Source organism: Pteropus medius, unplaced genomic scaffold, assembly GCF_902729225.1.
Source record: "Pteropus medius unplaced genomic scaffold, Ma_sr-lr_union100, whole genome shotgun sequence".
NCBI classification, from domain to species: Eukaryota; Metazoa; Chordata; class Mammalia; order Chiroptera; family Pteropodidae; genus Pteropus; species Pteropus medius.
This window is the reverse complement of record NW_024342467.1, coordinates 24,192,711-24,212,465: the sequence shown is the minus strand read 5'-3', so window position 1 is coordinate 24,212,465 and position 19,755 is coordinate 24,192,711. Positions and strand designations below refer to the sequence as shown.

Below are 19,755 nucleotides of genomic sequence, written 5' to 3'. Positions count from 1 at the left end.
ACACGCTGATTTCTGCAAGTGACAAAGCAATCACCACCACATGAGTGAACTAGTTAGGAGCTGCTGTACGAAGATGGGGACCGAATTCCAAGGATCAAAAATCCCATGAATTCTAAATCTGTAAGGGAAGCGACGTGAGTGCAGTGACCAGAGGGTCCTGTGCAGCGCGGATGCCACCTGTCATTCCCGCTGGGGTCGCGGCACAGAAAGGGACACGCTCACTCTGTGTAGTCAGGGCTATTGTTTGGGGAATAGTTCGTAAAACCTCCTTTTCCTAATTAATCTTCACCCCTCCAAAAGAAAAGGCTTCTAGAATCTAATTTTAAATACATGTAGTTTGCTCGTAGAGTGAGAATTCATTAATGGAAGCAAATAATGTATAATGTTTTAAGACCTGTACATTCAAAGTGATGTCGCCTGGCACTCAAACCCCATAAAGCACATTCAAGGCCGTTCTGTGGGTCCGTGGATCACTGCGAACCGCCAAGGACTCTGAGGGGTGGAAGAGAGAATGTGGGGTAGGCAGTGGGAGTTACAGTGTTTAGACTGGAGGCCACTTGAGAGTACCAGAACAGTACTTCGTTAGTGCTTCATTAGTGCCTTGTAACTTAGACTAAGCATCTTGTAGGAGATACAGGTAATGACAGAGATCTATTATTAATAAATATTATCTGGAAAATAATAACTCTCACAATAATGTTGATTTGTGCTTCTGGTTCAATAAAATCATTGTTATGCCTCCTGGTGAAAATGCTCCTCTCTTTGGAAGGATGACCTCTCGGTCAGCAGAGGGTAAGGTCATGGGGACAGGAAGTAGAGGATGTTGATAGTGGATCATCACAGGAAACAGTGAGTGGTGCCTCTCTCATTTCTACCCCTGGATCCCAGGGCGTAGGAATCGTGGAGATCTAGAAAAAGCACTGCCCATGCCACACCGATTCAGCACGTAAATGGCCATCTGGAGCACCTAGACATTGCCTGGCACTGTCACCGAGATGGGACTCCTGCCATCCTACCAAGCAGCTGCTCAGGGCTTGTGGGGACCACGGTAAGACTCGTAAGGTCCCTAAGCATGGCCCGGTGCCACACTTCCTTTGCTGCAGAGTAAGTTCCTTGATCAGAATCGATGCTGTATGAAATATCGTGACCGCAGACGAAGCGTTCTCTAAGTCCACAGTATTCCAGTGGGAACAGTGTGTGCGGGGGAGACAAACCCGCATCCAATCAGAAGATCGTGTTCCTCCTTTGATAAGGAACACCGTGCGTGCCCAGCTGCATGGCTCGGTGGGTCGGACAAGGCCCAGCTCCTGCCGGGCAGCTCAGCTTTTGATAATTTGGCAGCCCGTGGTTAAGCATTTCGTCTCAACTAAGGCCAAGAGCTTTTTCTCCAAAGGAAAATAAGTCAGGTACGTGCTTTAATCCTAAGGGCTTGTACTACGACTTGTTTATAGGGACCAAAGCCTCGAAACAGAATGTCTATCCACCACGGACACTTGAAGTACCATCGTATCATCCAGACCAAGTGGCCCAATGGAGGAGCAACTTGCACAGCAGCCTGGACCCGTGGGAGAGCCTGTACTTGTCCTGGACAAAACGAGCAAGTTTTCGGGTCACTCAGTCAACGGCTGGGGTAGCGCGCATCCATCAGAAATTGTGTTTCTTTTTTGGTTCTGGAGAGACCAGATGCAATGACTTATCTCGCACCTAAGGAGAGAGATTCCAGCATGCCCCACACCATTGGACCCCTGGGAATTTCGCCGCTGTGGAAGTCCCCTGAATTTCTATCAGATTTGTTTTCTGGCATGCAAATGTCTCATCAAGAAGTCTGGGGTAGTTACTATCTCTCGCTCCCTAGGCCCTATCAGCATAGTGACATCACCGTAAGGGACCAGCATGATAGCGTATGGAGGGAAAGGTGATCGCGTCCCCGATGACTGAACTGCGACACAGGTTCAGGCTGGAGATCTGAGCCCTGATCATCTGAAGCCCTGACCTCATACTTCCCTTTTCCCACTTGCTCTAGTGCAGTAGGAAGTGACCGGTCACTTTCATAATACTCATTATTTTGACAAACAAATGTTCTAAGGTACTAAATACGTGTTCACTCAGAACTTTGACTTGTAATCAGTATTTGATCGGAACTGGCTAACGCTGGTATCTTGCTATTCTCTGTTGCCACATCCTGCCACGGACTTTGAGTGTCCTCTTTACTGCTGGAAATAAAGTATAAAGAGATTTATTTTTAAAAATTGGCTCACGTGATTGTGGGGGTCGGCAAGTCTTTTCTGTAGGTTGGGCTGGCTGGGCGGAAACTCGGCACACACTGAATCTGTGTTCTGGAGGCAGCTTTTTTTTTTTTTCCTCCAGAAAACCAGATTTTGCTCTTAAAGCCTTCGACTTATTTCCAAGGCCCACCTACGTTATCAGAGATAACAGCCTTATTTAAATTCAATTTACCACGAATAGGAACCACCACTGCAATGTGCCTTCACATCGAAACCTAAATTAGTGTCCCACTGAGTAACTAGATAGTATGGCCTCCCCACGTCAACACGTACAATGAAAAATTAACCATCACGAGAGGTTTCCCAAACCTGCCTCTATTTTGATAATTCACTAGAAGGACAGAAGGACTCACACAGCTCACTGAAAGCGATTATACTCGTGCTTGGTTTGCTATAGAGAAAAGACACGGATTAAAGTGAGTCAATGGAAGACACACATGGAGGAGGCTGGGGACGTCCTGAATGTGGAGCTTCCTTTGTCCTCTCCCCACGGGGTCAGGACGCGTTGCCTTCCAGGTGTCACGTGAATGCCACACGCGGAGTGCGGGCTCAGGGTAGCTCGCCTAAACCTCAGTGCTCAGAGTTATCATCACGGCTCCATGACGTAGGCATAACTGGCTGGTGGCCCACGTGGTTGATCTCAGTCTCCCGATCGTCTGGCCTGACGTGACCCATGTTCCTGACCCTAAGTCACATTAGTGATCTCTTCTGGTGTGGCTTTTCCCCCACCCTAAACCACGCTGTTACTATCTTGCTGGTGCCGGATGATTTAGATCTTTATAGGTCCTTGTCAGAATTTTGTCTTAAACACCAAGTAAGATCAGAAGCCATCAGAAGATTTGAGCAAAGGAGTAATAGCTTCTGACTTTTATTTAAAAGGATGACTGATTATTTTGTCCCAAGGTGCTCAAACAATACTGATCTGTTTGTGAGACTTGCTTTTTATCTACCAAATGTGATAGTAGATAGGCACCCTCTTTCATGAACTTGGTTTCTGCCCATCATCCTGTTATTGACATTACTGAGTAATATTTTGTGTTCTGCTATGAGTTATCTGTGTTTTATCCCAGATAACTTCATTTCCAGTGAGTGAGACTCCTTTTTATGAAGAATAAATGTATTAATATGTGTTAAATACTTAAGTAGCTCCTAACACATAATACACCTTTAAAAACTGGTAGTTATTTTTTTTTTAATTTGAGCATATTTTAATCTCAATTTATTTCTCTTTTTAAAGTTGCTTTTAACATCTATTTTTTATATTTCTTCTGGTTAATACTATTTTATTGCAAACTTCCAACGTATTTTCTTAAACTTTGTATCGTGATAAATTAATGTTCAAAAATTTTAACTTAACAGCATCCAAGCAAAACATAAACATTTAGACACAAGTTATAGCTCTTTTTAAAAAATATTTATTGCTATAACACTTACTAGTTTTATCATGCCTTTTAAACATATTTTGTTAGGTTTTTCAAAAAGTTTTTTTATAGTTGTTTTATAACTATTTCTTTTGTGTGTCTTAAAAATTACACGAAACATTATACTCGTGCATGCTTATTGAACTGCGTGTGTTTACACGGACATTTTTGGGGTGGGGAAGGGTTTCATGGCTTTTATGGATTTATCAAAGCAAACTTCAAATCTATAAATATTTTATTTCAAATACTTTATGTTATACTTTTCCATATATAACCCACAGTGGCTGTGTTTTATAGCAGAAACTGCCCTGTGTTCTCTGATGCTATTGCTTTGAATTCAATTTGGCCTGGAAACAAATAAATCAACCAAGCAACAAAGCGACAAAAACCCCGATATGATTTTTGTGTGCCTGATAAAGGATGCCGTATCAAAGTGCAGAAATTTCACATTCCTATACAATCTAGGTGCTGAATTCGTAAGACCAAACCATTTCTTTTCTCTTCTCCTCCATAAAAGTGAAGGCCGTGCTATAAACTTACAAACGACAGTATTATTTAGTGCATTCTATTTTTAGATTGAGCATTGGCTATTTCAGAATTCATGCTTGCATTGCCTTTGAGACTTAAACTGTAGTCTCATGGGTCCCTTTAGTTTAGCGCTGTCCTTCTATTCCTAAGACACAGATCTTCCCTTATCACTGCCTTTCAATCTCAGTTGATTGACAGTTACCGATTGTTTCCTAGGGAAGGGAAGGCAGCCCCCAGAGAGAAAGGCGCTCTTGGTTTAGACCCTAACATCGCATCAGTAAGACCATTGGTATGTCCTTCGATTGACTGAATGACTAGCCAAGCAAAGCAACAATTGTCTTCGACACACTGCACAGTTTCGATGATGCGTTTACCCCTCTCTAGAATAATTTTTTAAAAAAACTAAGTGCTTGCCACAACACTTCTGTGATCACAAAACATCATTCCCATTATAAAAAATACCCTCGTTGTCACAAACTTTATCCCCATAGTATAGCTCATGATAAATGAATTCAATAAATGCGAGGCTTTCACACTTGAACCCCATTCTCGTAACTCATAAGCAACATATATTTGATAAAATCATAATGCATACCTGGTCATTTTCTCTCCAGACGGCTAAGCCAAGATGTACAAACTTAATTGTTTCCTTCAAATGTCTGTGAAAGTTTTTAACTGTTTTGGAGGAATATTTATAGATTATTCAGCCTTTATACACTTTAAATAATCTTTTATTATCTCTAAGGAGTGTAGAATCAAGCACAGTAAAGATGGAATTCTAAGCTTCCTCGGCCAGACTTCTAGTTTATTTGTTTGTTTGTTGTTATTTGTTTTGACACAACAGTCCTGCCAGCTCTCAAAGGGTGTTCTTCCTTCTCTGCTTGTTTGATTGTGTAACTGCCCCAAAGCAGCGCCAGGCTGTGCTGTTCTCCTCCGAGAGCCTTGTGGGGAGGGGACCGATCACCCTTCCAGTCACCCAAGCGCGATTTCCACTCCTACCTTTCCATACCAACAGGGAGAGTATTTACTGTGTTGCTAAGAAAAATCAAAATCCAAGACGGGTTTTGTTCTGTGTTGGTTCTGCATGCAGTCAAGCAAATCAGAGTCCCGACCACGCCTTCGGTGCTTCTCAAAGACCCCATCACACCAATGTCCCCAGATGGGCCTTGTTCTCTGAGAGCCATTTTGCCCGCCTGCTCTGTCAAGTCTCAACACTCGAATCTTGTCAGGAACTCTCAGTGGAATCTACCTTTTTTTCAGGCCTCTCTATAACTAGAGGTAATTTTTCTTCCTCAGTAATTCCGTAAATAAAATACAAAATCACGTAGTTGCGAATAAATAAACCCACTTTACATTATAAAACTGCCTTGGATGGGAAAAGGTTCAGGTTTAGGCTGCATATAATTAAAAAGGTTGGCGTGTTTAAGCTTAAAAATGAGACTAGATATTAGGACAAGTAATTATAATGCGTGATCCACGAAGGGAGCCCACACCCTGTACAGGCATTCCACCACCCTCCTCATAAATAGAAATCAATTCATAAATTATCAGCAATATACATTTCAACTCATGTAGCTATAATTGCCATGCTATTGTGCTGTTGGTTTCCAAATGTGCCTCAGCAAGTAATTAGAAACGACTTTAGAAGGAAGGAACGCCATTGGATTTGTACACTGATCATTTCTATAATTCTATAGGCCATCGCCCACGCTGCCTTCTCCCTGGGCCCAAGGAAGCTGATTTCATTTCCTCTTTTCCTTCAGTCAGAATGAATCACTTTCTAATGAAACAGATATTAAATCTTCTTTCTAATGAGAAACAATCTTTTAGGTTGTTTTCTTCATGTCATAATTCTCTCACATTAACGATAGCATATAACCTACTTTCTTCGAATCAGTAAGTTCATTAGACAGAAATATCATTCCGTCCCACAGTGGAAACTGTCAAACAGGATGCGGTTTCTATAATAGCTAAATAGCAAATTTGGGTCTTTTTGTTATTTGACAAAAGCACTTTCAGCATACTTAAGGAAAAAAAACAGATGTCTAATTGAGGAAATATTATTGGGAACATTTAGCACTATAAACATTAGCATCATGTTAGTGCATATTTATTCCAAGCTATAAATTGTCAATTCATTTAGAGCGAGTTTCCCATTTCATAGCACGTGATTCATAGTAAAATTGGATGCTGTTTTACCTTCTTCCTACAGTATCGATAATGAAGCAAAGATGTGCCAACCAGTTTCTTTAAGACAACTGGTTTTAAAATATTTTAGAACTTCCTTGCTTAAGAATTTCTTTTTATTAATTATTAAATTTATTAGAGTAATGATTTACATCCATTGTAAATATGTTTGTGGTGGAGAAAATTGCGTGGAACAAGGTAGAAGTGATTTTTTAATGGTGTATTTCACACTAAATATTAGGTATCCTTTTCATGTTATATACTATTATTATGGAAGTTTAGAGCCATGCAATAGAGAATGAAATGGAAGAAATTTAATTCCTGTGAGGACTGTATCAATGGACAACTTAGAGAAAAATAACTATGGTGGAAGAATCTTTTACATCTCTCAAACTTTCATCATGAGATTTTTCTAAAAAAAGGAAAGAACTTTAGTTGTAGGAATGATGTTAGTATGAGTATTTTCTTAACTCAATCTGTACTATAATACGATCTAACTTTTCCACAAGTGCCCTTGAAATATTTGTAAACGTGTTTATATACTGGGCCACAAATCAAATGTCAATAAGTCCGAGAGATTATAAAATGCAGATAATATTCTTTGGGAATAATGCAAGCACTAATACTATAGATAAAAATTGCTAATCATTTATTGAGTGCTAAGTATGTGTGAGCACTGTAAAATAAGAAACGTGGACATAGTTTTTTAGCCATCCACGAGAACTTGAATGCAGGTCAGATTCCAAGTCCATACTTGTCACTGGAATAATAATGCATGTTTAAACATTTTTAACAAAAGTACTTCAACAAATTGGAAATTAATAAAATATGCCTCTCAATAACTTTGAGAAGCTTTAGTTTTCACTTACAGAATATTTAAAATATGACAGCAATAAAAATGTTACTCCTTAGTGCTTATAAAACATACTTAGGGTTATAATCACATGAAAAAAAAAAGACCGCTGAACTAAACAATTTCATGATTGTTCAAACGAAAAGGAAAAAATAGAAATAAATGAAAATTATTAAATTTTAGTAAAATAACCAAAACAATAAGTATTTGAAGAAAACAGAAGTTAAGACACCTTAGTTTAAAATATAAACAAGTTTCTCAAGAAATATCTCATTAAAAATAAACACATAAAACAAAAGTATTTAAGAAAAAGGAGAAAGTTGCCGCAGGCGAAGGAATTGTTTTATTTTTTTAATGAGTACCAGTTATAATACGTGAACACGATAATCATTTTGAGGCTATTAATGAAAGTAAATTGTCCTACAAGATTTTTAAATGATCGAAATTACCTGAAAATTTTTAAAATTCAAATAGAATATGACAATGACAGAAATTACAATTGCCCCCAAATTATCTTGTTAGAAGCTCTAGTCCTAAATAGCTTTACGTATTTTTTCTAACATACATATAACTAAGTTCCTAAGAAACTGTAAGTTATTGAATATAGAAAACGTCACTTAAAAAATCGAGAGAAGCTCAGATACTAAATTTAAAAATATAGAGCAAACAGGAGTAGAGATTCGGTTCCCGTGTGCCCGTAAGTGCAGCTATTTTTTTTTTTAATTAGCTACCCTGTTCCAGCAATATATCGCAAGGTACATGTTCTTCTACCAGTTTATCGAACCACTAGACTAATGGAGAAAAGATTAAAATGAACATATGGGTGGTTATAAAAACAAAAACTCCTTGATAAAATTCAAAATCGATTTATAATTTAAGCAAATATTCTTAAATGAAAAAAGAAGTATTGCTCTATAAATGTAATGCCATGCCAATCAAAATATCACTTATTTATGATGAAATTTGAGAAATCAGTTCTGAATGTTTGTAAGAAAAAATGCATAACAACATCCATAACCTACTTATGTTTTTATCTAAATTATTATCTAAGCTTGTGTGTTTTTTCTTCTTTTTTAACCAGAAACTATTTAAAGATATAAAATCTCTGCTCTAGCAGCCTTGACACGTCTTAAATATAAAATTCTCATGTTACTATTTTTGAGAATGTCTACGTGCATTAGTAAAAATTTAGCTTCAAACTTCCCATATGTTTCTCTTCAAATTTCGAAGTAGGCCCAATCTAAACATCTCCTTTGGAGCCGGGTGTTCTTATAAATTCACGGCCTTCGATCTCATTGGGACAATCAGCATGCCTGACAAAACCTGGATATGCCACAAGACCAGCCCCCAGCCCTCTCCCAGTGTTCCTGCCGATTTTATTTCCATGGCATGTCTACTCCACATTTCATCATTTGAATATTTAAAGGCATGTGGCAGCTGTGGGATAGATTACTGGCCAAGGGGTTGAACCACTTAGACTGGCCTAGTATATATATTTTTTTAATGACAGTATGCCTGCAGTGGCTTTTTTTTAACCACTCTGAATTTCACTTACTTTACCTAAAAATGGAATTTGAAATAGCTGGCACATGCCTTGCACATGAACTGTGACTCGTGATCTTCTATTTGCTCTTCCAGGACTAGAACTTGAGGTTACTTTGTAACTTCTGCAGACTTTGATCTTATATGGTTCACAGATTGGTTAGAAATAAGCAGTTAAAGTCATCCATCACAAAAACAGTCACTCTGGGTCAAAGCATAAGAAGCCAACAGACAGCTTCCAGTCTCCATAAAGAGACCAAAGAACTTTTGCATAATTCCGAATTCCTGCTCCCTCATGTGCTCATTACTATGTTGAGCAACCTGAATTTTATTGCTGATTTTCTCTTATATTTATTATACGTTATATGTGTGTGTATGTATATGTGTGTATATATGTGTGTGTATGTATATATGTATATATGTGTATGTATACACATATATACATATATACATATATGTGTATGTATACATATATATACATACACACACATATATACACATACACACATATATATACACATACACACACATATGTATATACAAAGATATTATTATATTTATTGTATATTTGTCTTTGAGCCCGAATATGGAATTTTCATATTTTAAAAGTGAGATTCTGGTCAAATAGAAATGATGGCTGTATTGGTTTTCCATGGTCACTGTGATAAATAACCATATACTTCATGTTTTAAAACAATAGGAACTTATTTTCTCACAGTTCTGTTGTCCAGAGGCTCAAAAGCAGGTGTTGGCAGGCCACACCCCCTCAGAATCCCTAAGAATTATTCCTCTCCTCTTCCAGCTTCTTGTGGCTCCAGATGTGCTGAAATGTGTGGCAGCATACTTCTAATCCTTGCCTCTATCTTCCTGTGGCCTCTTTCTGTGTCTACATCATCTTTTCTTATAATAACATGTTACGGACTCTGTAATCCAGGATGATCTCCCTTAATTATGTTCCCAGACACCTTTTTTCCAAGTAAGATGACAGTCACAGGTTCTGGCTGGATATACCTTCGGGAATCACCATTCAAACCACGATAATTGCTAAAAACAAAACGAAATGCAAAAAACACGTTTGTGCAAAGTTCCATATACTTAATAAAGTCGAGTTACAGAGTGCGCGTGGTGACGCCGGCGTAAGCGGCCCCACTGCACGGCCAGTCGCGTGACAGCGGGGCACACGCAATGACGTACAGGACCTAACGCTTGATGACAGTAAACGACCGTTTACATATCAATCACGCTATGCTTTTTGTCATTACTTGAGAGTGCACTCTTTCTGCTTATCAAGTCTGCAGCGAAGCGCGGCGGTGTCACCCCAGCGGCCTCGCACGACCCTCGTCCGCCTCCCCCCGTGCTTGGTGTAATCGCGGGGTGCTGGTTCGGCAGCGCGACACCCGCGCACGTCGCCTGGGGGCAGGAGGCCGCGCTGTGCCATCCGGGTCCGTGCAGGTGCACACTGTGACGTCCACACAGTGACAGGGCCCTCACCGGGCGCTTCTCAGAACGCATCTCCGTGCTCCAGGGCGCGGGGCTGTGCTCTTGGTCGGTTCAATCCGTGGAGATAGAAATGCACGGGACGGAGACCACGGCTTCCAAACGTGGAAGAAAAGCACTATAAATAAATCCGCTCCCCCTTCCGAAGGGCCACTTAGCGTTTCATTCCGCAGATCCACCAGAATGCGTCCGCGGGTCTCCCTTTGTCGGACGATTCGCTTCCTGTTGGTCTTATTATATTCATCCCAAACCCAAAGGTACCTGTGTAAAGGCCTGTGTGTAATAGGCAGAATAAACACCATGGAGCTTAGTTATCAAATCAGTAGTTAACGGTACAGATAATGTCAATTACCTTCCAAAAATACCGTATCGATATGCGCCAGCCACAAGAGTTTGTCAAAGCACGCGTGTAGAGGAATTCACAGGGCCGTGACAGTGACTTCAGACTGAAGAGGCACCGCAAATGCAGAAAGAGGCTTTGGGGGGCCTGTGTTCTCTGACCAAAGGCAGATAGAGAGTGAAGCTGCAGGACCCCGTCTGGGGCAGCCCGGGGAGGAGGGGGCGCGTGAGCCCCAGACTGCCGCCTTCCGCTGATGCCCCACACAGAAGCCCCCCATCCCCGCCCCTCTTAGTGTGCAAACGCTCCTCCCTGGGGCATCCGGGAGCACGCGCATCAGACGGCTCCCACCGCCTTACCATTATTTTGCTAATCTATAGTCAGACCATTCACTTAAGCGCACAGAGGAAGCGGTTTTCCTCCCAGCCTGGAAACTCGAGGGGGTGCCAGACAGTGAGTAAACACGAGCCCATCAACAGCACCTATTTAAAAGTAAATAAATAAATAACCATGAGCCACACAATATTTGAAATACACTAAAAATTCTTTTAAAAAGATTCATTCTTTATGGGAAATTCAAATGTAAGTGGGCATTCTGCGTTTTATGGGCCATCCTAAAGGGAGGGTGTCAGAAATCTAGTCTTCCAGGAGGGGATGTTACTGGATAATAAACTGCCACAGATGTTTATATTGATGTGGTGGATGTGGTGGAAAATATTGGATTATAATTTAAAAAGCAAGTTTTCACTAATTCACAGCTCTGAACGCCATTGAGTGAAAGCCATGTCCCCATGTGCCAGCGAGTGGCAGTGGGGCCAGTAGGGGCAGCCAGGTCAGATGCACTTGGCCTTGAGTTTGAATGAACAAGGTATTTTACTTCTTTGTGAGTCGTTTCTACTCCAGCTCCACAGAAAACCTCAAAAACCCGTAAAGTATGGATATCTGTCCATGTATTTTTTTAAATAGTTGTTACTTTTCAGTTAATTGAAGATTTTTACATACAGTACATAAATCAAGTACACGATAAAACCACAGTGACGAAGGGCAGGATTAAAGAAACAGTATATTTTCAAAATAACAACCACACACAAAAAAACCATATTATTATTAGAGTCAAAATAACCTTAGGAAAAAAAATCTTGAAACAGAATAGCATACTATTTCACAATTTAAAAATCTTTCTGGACTAGTATTTCTTGAAAAACAAGGGCAAATTTGGATTCTCAAAGGTTATTTTACAATAGTATACTCATAATAGGTGCTGAGGTGTGACATTGGGTGACTCCTCCCCCAGGAATTTGGAGCAGTGGTACATTGACCATCTAGGGCCATCGAATTTGTTGGTAGAGTGAATATAACACTTTTTATGCAAAGAAACCTATCAGAAATACGATGACTTAGACGAGCCTGGCTGGGAGATTGTGGCCCTCGAAAGCCAGCGGTGGGCGGCCTCGCTCTGTGTTCGCATGTGCTCGTGTGGACGTGCGATGTCGGTCCTATTCCAACACGTGTGAAGGCCATGTCTTGCCCTCGCATTTGTCCTTGATGTGCCTGTGTTGAATCCTCGAACTCTAAAGGACACAGCTTGAAAATCAACAAATTACATTGAGAATCGCCTTGGGTTTTAAAGGTGAAAATGCCTCATCGCTGCTGGATTTGCTGGGAGTCTGTTAAAAATATTTTCTTGCCACTTGTTTCCAGCAGTACAGAAAAGTTGGTGTGTTATGCATCTGGCTAGTGTGGTCTTACTCCTGCCTGGCCCCCACTCCGCCACGGCCTGCATCCAGAGAGCGCCAGCCCTCAGCATTCCCGCCTTGTTCACAGCCTTTGGTGTTAAGAACCATCTCACGCTGAATTTGATTTCATGACACTGCTACATCTGGCTAAGTCTCGGCATCTCATCTTGTATCTTATCTCTGGCTTTGTACTTATCCCAGAGACATCTGAACTCTGACACTGCTGTCCCAGTACTCACTCGAGGTCCCTTCTTCTTTTGTGAAATTGATGTGTCGCCTTTCGAAGTGCCAACTCCCTGGAATTAAGTGCCAGGTCCTTGGAAGCGCACGTGATGCGTAGCCTTCTTGCTGTAGCCTGAACCCCCACACTAATACGTTCTCCTATTTTCCACCTTTTCTAGGTAAACCATTCATATGTATTATCTTGTTTAATCTTCATAATTGCTATTATGATGTCATTTAAAGTTGAGAAAAGTCGAGCTTAAAGGTGTATTTCACATGAGGTCACAAACCGTGGGTGGCATAACAGACTTGCCCCTCGGTCGGTTATTCTGATTCTAAAGTAACACTCCACGCAGTTTGCAGTGGAAACAAATGCCCTGGTCATCTTGACCTTGGACCTCACGTTCTATGGGAGGCTGACCAAGAGCGAGGGGAGGGAGGATAAGACCATAAATGGAATACAGAAAATCGTCAGCAAAGAACAAGAAATCAGTCTACGGCCACGCCACCCTGAGCAAGCCCGATCCCGTCTGATCTCGGAAGCTAAGCAGGGTGGGGCCTGGTTAGTACTTGGATGGGAGACCACCGAGGAAGACCAGGTGCTGTAGGCGTAAATAATAAAAAATAAGGGATTGTAAGCTGACAAGGCCCTTGCAATCTGTGAGGTTGACCAAGGGTTGCCTCACCTAAAAAATAAAATGCCAAAAGAATGAGAAATCATAAGAATAAGTCAGTCTTAATGAAACTTCCTTTTTTTTTTTGGTTTTCTGGAGTCAACTTTAAGATAAAGGTCGCTGATGGAGACCACTCGAGGGCTGAATACAACTAGCAGACAATTTCTTCGGGGTTGCGTGTTCCTCTGGAAAATAATCGTGCATTTTAGTCACCTTTTCAATAGATAGAGAGATAGATCGGTTGACCTACAGATAGAAATAGTGGGTATAGATACTTTCTTAAGTAACCAAGTGGCTAGGACACGTTTATAGTTATACCATGTTTTTTTTATACCATATATCTGAGTATATGTCACAGACCCTAGAGGATTCGCTCGGCATCAGGTTATAGTTCTTGACTTCTAGTTTTGTAAATGTAGACACATCCCAGATTCCGAAGTTCATTTCTCCCTTTGTGCCGTGGTGGAATAGGACCAGGTGATTACCAAAAATCTCTCTCTCTCAATTCTGGACAAGTGTTCGTTCACTGTCCCATTAATTTATCAATTAATTGTTATCGATTATTAGTTGCAGGTATTTCTAAAACAACGGAGCGAAGTGTCATACGTGAAAGTCGGGACGTCGATGGCAGAACCGAAGCACAGCTTGAGGACGTGCTCTGGACTCGGGACGTCACAGCAGACGTCACACGCTCTGTCATGCCCTTGGCCATGCAGGCTCTCTGAGCTTTTAAACACACGAGTGGCTAAGCGGTGGACCCAGCCACTGAGGCTTATGGGGAATATAATGGTGAAGACGAAATGGACACAGAGGGATGATGGTACCACAGAAGGGACACAAAGGAACGCAGTGGAATTTACATCACGAAGGTTCCCAGAGCTCGGCAGCTAAAGCTGAATAGACGGCTCATCCAATTATTCTCTCCTTCACCTGTTCCATAATTATTTATCCCGGGAGAGGTCCTGGGCACCATGCCAGACATACATGTTGAACAAAACGAAACTGGTTTCTGCTGTCAGAGGCGCTCAGATTTTAGCGAGGGAGATGAACGCCAAGAACCGCGCCGCGTCTGAGATTTTATTCTGTTTACGAGCTAGAGCGGCCGGCCACAGTTTCGTGGATGCTGACGGAAGACCTGAGGCTCCCGGTCAGAGAAGAAAGGCTGTGACTCGTCGATAACGGCGTTTGCCTGCTTTTCTGAGGCCCAGTTTCTCCAGCCAGCAGCAACACACAGGCCGCCCACATACATCGGAATTATTGATAAACAATGGGTAATTTTTACCGTGTGTTTCAGTTAGTGTATAGGACATACTTATACCACAAATATATTGTTAGCTGAAACTCAAATTTAACTGGGCACTGTATTTTTTTTTGTTTAGTAAAATTGGTACCTATAGGCCCACCTGACCTCCGCTCCCGTGAGAGGCCTCATCTCTCTGCCAAGGTTGTTCGCTCTACACGCACCTTCGTGAAGGTCAACGGGACCAAAGATGGTGAAAGACTGCTCAAGGTCTTGCAGAAATGTATAGACCTATTAATACTATGCACTAATCAAACTAATACATGATACACAAGTCCAATCTGTGATAGGAGGCCTGAAGGAATTTGAAGGGTATTATCAGAAAGCGAGCCTGTTAGATGCTAATGAAATATGCTTAGGTAACAACTAAACCTCATGGACATTCCTCTAATGAGTTCCTGGGTAATTATTAAGTCAAGTCTCACAGGAGTAGCTCCTCCCGTCATAATAATTAATACACGTATTATTCCTGTTCTCCAATGGCAGAAATTACATTTATTTAGCTATATGTTTCCTAGCAAAATAGGGTTAAAATCTTGTTCCAAACATTCTTTCTCTTTAAAACATTCGATCGATTTGTCCATTTGATCACATGATTATGCTGGTCTTTCCTCTGAATGACTAATTTTATTATTGTCAGAGAAAACAGAGAATTCGATCACCATCCCAGCTCTCACCGGTGAGCTGGGTGCTGGGGACCAACCGGAAACTGTGCTGAAGCGGCCCACTTTGTTGTGACCTGTGGACTTTAAAAGTTGTCAACGGCACTACATTGAGTCGGCTTGCGAACAAATTCCTCGTCTTTAAAAAAAATGTGCCTGTACTATATGGTTCTATTTTGACCCTCTGCCAAAACATTTTCAATTATATAATTAGCACATCTACTGCATAACATACGAGTTTTTAAATCGGCTTGATTAATTCATGGTATTAATTTATATTAATGTTTAAATAATTCAAGTGCCAGTTATACGTTTAAGAGATGACTATGCTTCTTGACGTCCATAGGGATCGTGTGTTACTTTTCTTTTATTTACCATGAACTCCCTTCTTTTGTGTGCTCTGCTATCAAATTGGGCCTAATTTTGATTCCCTCCCGCTTCCCACAGAAGGACAGGACAGAATTCAGAACCTCACATCGGAACCTGCTTTTCTGTACACGGTACACGGTGACATTTCCCCATTTTTCTTTAAAAACATAGACGCTTTCCTAATTTTTAAAACTGGATCTGTAGCGATCCCTTCAGTGTGGAAATTCGGAGCTTCTAAGGAGACTCGCAGATGCGCCCGGGACGTTTTCCGGGGCGCGAGGCTCCAGCACAGCCTCATCTCCACGGGCCCTTTCTCAGTTTGGCTGAAGGCCGCGGATCAGGCCTGCTCATCGTGAGAAGCCTCTCCGCTCCTCTCTGCTTCTGCTGCAGCCCTTTCTCCTCGTCGTCCTGTGCACCAAACGCTCCGCTGGCACCACAGCCAGTGAATCATTTCATAATTGCTGTCCGACACGGCCCGTCGGGGTCATCTGCTGGTGTGGATTTCATTGATTCACTCGTTCATTAATCCGCTCGCTCCACAAATGTTTGCTGGGCACCCGACAGGTGCCAGGGGATTTTCCAGACTAGAGAGATAAAAATCGTTATTTTTTTATTGCTTTTAGCTTCTGGGACAAGGTCCTCCTATCTTTCCTTATCGCTCTTCGTCAGATTTTTTACGTGGCCGTCTCCCCTCGCTCTGCCCATCCGCGTTCCGGGATATCCATCCGTTCCTCCCAACGATAGCAGATTCACAAACGACTTCCACATTCATGTCGCCGGCTCCTGGGCCACTGATACGCGTGTTCGAGCTCTCTCCTCCTTCCCTTCAGAGCTGCACGATCTTCCCACAGTCTTGTAAATGTTTCCCAAAGCAAGTTTTTTATAGCTGCTGCTTCTGGGTTTTCGGGTTCTATTAAGTGTTTCACCAGATTCCAGTTGCTCAAACTGCAAATACAGCAACGCTCCCCGCGCCCTGACCCCTCACCACCCAGCCGGGTCCATGGGTCAGCGGCCCACACCCGCATCCTTCCTTCGGGTCCCCTCCGTGTCCGTGGCCTCCCCTGCAGCCTCACCCCCAAACACCCCACTGCTGTCTTCTGCTAGGCCTCCCCTCGCCTAGCTCAGGTGTCTACCAAGGACACGTGGAACGTTACCATCCATTCTGGGGGGCCCTGGTTTTGTGGCTTTTTTCTCTTTGGGATTCTCTCCCCAAATTCCAGCTGCTTCTGTATCCCTGACCTTGGACTCTTGTGTCCTCTGTCCCTGTCAGACATTATGTCCCGGCCCTCAGGGAGAAAGTTGGGGTAGCCGGGGGCTCACTAGGGTGACCCTGGACTTGCACTGATTATGCCAAAAATATCGTTCGTGTATTTTTTTAGCTTCTATAGTTAATTATAGCAGGATGAAAAGTCTGACTCTAGCTGCTCTGTTATGACCGGAACGGGAAGTGACAGATATTGCCCGCTTTTCTTAACTACTGTGACTTTATCTAAATAAAATGCATCTACTGATATTAGTAAACAGTAAAGAGTATCAATTAATGCACTTCTATGAAAAAGGAAGATGAGGTTCTATTACACCTCACCACGCATACAATTCTCTCTCGTTGTTACATTGTAACTTTTCTACGGTCACCTTATTATTCTGTGGGCTGTCGCTATAGTTCTTTCTTCGTCCAATGATTTTTCGTGGATGTAATAGTCTCGTGTTTTAACATTTGCCTTGTCCTCTGCATAGTTATGGCTCATTCACTTCCGAGTTTATAGGAAGCACAGAAAACTCCTCTTCGAATGGCTGTGCACATCCCCGTGTCTCTCACTTTCTGGGCAATGTTCCTTCTAGATCCCTCTTCCCCCGGCTCCCGCTCAGCCTGCTGCCGTCCAAACATCTCTCTTCGTCCCTTCCTCTCGCCTCGCTCATCCACTGGGTGTCTTATTCCCCAGCTCCCTCCAAGTCTATCTTCCTGTCAGTCGACTCCATTTTCCAAAAGCTCAGTGAGAAAGGGTGTGCGGGGCAGAAATGTATGGAGCTCCTACACGTTCCAAACTTCCAGCTTCACTCTGGGTTGATAGTTTGGAAATCATAGGATTTTAAAGGATCGATTCATTGTCTTTGAGCTTCCGGGGCTGCTATCATGTTACCTGGCACCCATCTGATCGCTAGTTCATCCTAAGTGATCTATTTTATCTCTGGATCTGATAGAATTTTTTCCTAAAAATTCCTGATGTGTGCGTGTGTCTTTGGTGCATATCTTTTTGCATTCATTGGGTACTCTTTCCATCTGATCATTGATTTCCTTCGGGTTTGGGAAATTTTCCTGTTACTGCCTTTTTTTTTTTAATTTTCTATTTTAGTTCAAGGATATGAACTTCCAAATTCATCCTCCGACACTCCGATCTTCCCCACGTAGTGGTCACCTCTTTACTTTTTAGTTCTTCTTCCCGGAATCTTTCATTGTACATCCTAGTTCTACTAATAATTTTTAAAGGAATTTTTTGAAGTTCTTTTGAGTTCTGTTTCTTCTGAATTCTATTTTTTTCCTCTCTCTTTTTCTTTTAGAGTGTTTCTCTTTGGCATTACCACATACCATTAAATGTCTGAGGATCCTTATCTTTAGTATTAAAAGGGTCAGGTACTTGTAGAGCTAGTTGGAACCTCTGTTCTCATTGGGTTAAGAAACTGAGGTATGTTTAGGTTGATCTAGTCACTATGAAAACTCTACCTGCAAGTATCTGTGGATATCTATTTTGACCTGGTCTGTTTCCTCAGAAAATAACTCATTTGTCTTCTCCTGAGGTCATAATACTGGTCGTTAGCATCTAGAACTCAGAGGCAGCAGAGAGAGGGAAGGGACTCTGCTCTCAGCCTCCAGACATTGCCATTACGATCTCACGTCTACACTCAAGTCTTTCTGATGTCGCTTATGCCAGAGTCTCTCCCCCAGATCTCTCCAGAAAATGCCCATGTAATTTAAGTGTTAATTTGTGACAAGTGACAGTCTCAGCATAAATGTCAGTAAGCCACAAAATGAACCAAAACAGCCAAAAACACTTTTTCAATCCAGAAATGGTGGACACAGGAGTTCGCACATGCCATCGAGATCCCTTCTCTGCCCTTCACGCAAACATGTTCTTTCTTACAGGAAATGTGGCATCATGGCCACCGGAAATCAAAGACTCACATTTTATCGGATTAGAAATCCTCCAAAAAACAAACAAACAAACAAAAATCAAACGAACAAACAAACAAAAAACCTATTCTTTCTCCAAAGCTCTTTAAGTTCACAAAAACAGTAGTCTTCAGGCCTTGTGTCAGTCCTTGTCACTTTGCTTAAGGGGATGAAGTTTTCTGATAAGTCCAGAAGCATTTCCTGGCTCACCTGTGTGGTAAGGAATAGGGACACGGAGGAGAGAGAGTGCCACCAAAACCTACATAACGTTTCATGCATATATCCTGCTCATATAAAGAAACCTTTATCGTGTGTGTATGAGAGCGTGTGTGTGTGCGTGTGTGTGTGTGTGTGTGTGTGTGTGTGTGTGTGTGTGTGTGTTCTCTGGTACTAGGCATGCCTTAGTTCCACATCACTCCTTATGGCCTGGCAATCAGAGCCAACTGTACATCTAATGACTGCCCCGAGCACACCAGCATGCAGCAGAAAAGGAAGACAGGAGAGCCCCAATTAAAAACAAAACACAACAACAAAACTAAACCACTAACTGTAAACTGCACAAAGAACCATCAACGCAGAGCACTCGCTCACCACAAACGCCCACGGCTTACAGTGCGAGGGGTCACAAGGGTTTGCTCCGTCCATCGACCTGGCTGTCCCCGGAACTGGTGCCCTGAAATGGATCACTTGGGAGATTTCGTTTGCAAGGAACAGAAAATTCTACTCAGACTTAGTGAAAATAGACTATTTTCCCCTCTTTTGGCTAACTTAGGAAAAGCAAAAAGAAAGACACAGACACTATTCGATCACCTGCCCTGCTTGGCCTTCTGCAGGTCTGAGGCCACGGGGCCGGAGAGCGGGAGCTTTCCTGTCGTCACGGAAAATGGCCTGTGCCCGGCGCCCCCTCTGGACCCCCAGTGATCTGTGCCCTACGTCAGGGGTATTCGTCAGCGTTTTGTCACCAAGGGACAGC

General features: G+C 42.2%; 1 non-coding gene across 1 annotated transcript; it reads left to right on the top strand.

Moving 5' to 3' along the window:
- Positions 1–13,100: 13,100 nt before the first annotated feature.
- Positions 13,101–13,219, top strand: LOC120602550 (5S ribosomal RNA). Its single transcript, XR_005652793.1, has one exon. It is a non-coding gene; the product is annotated as a 5S ribosomal RNA (ribosomal RNA).
- Positions 13,220–19,755: the final 6,536 nt, after the last annotated feature.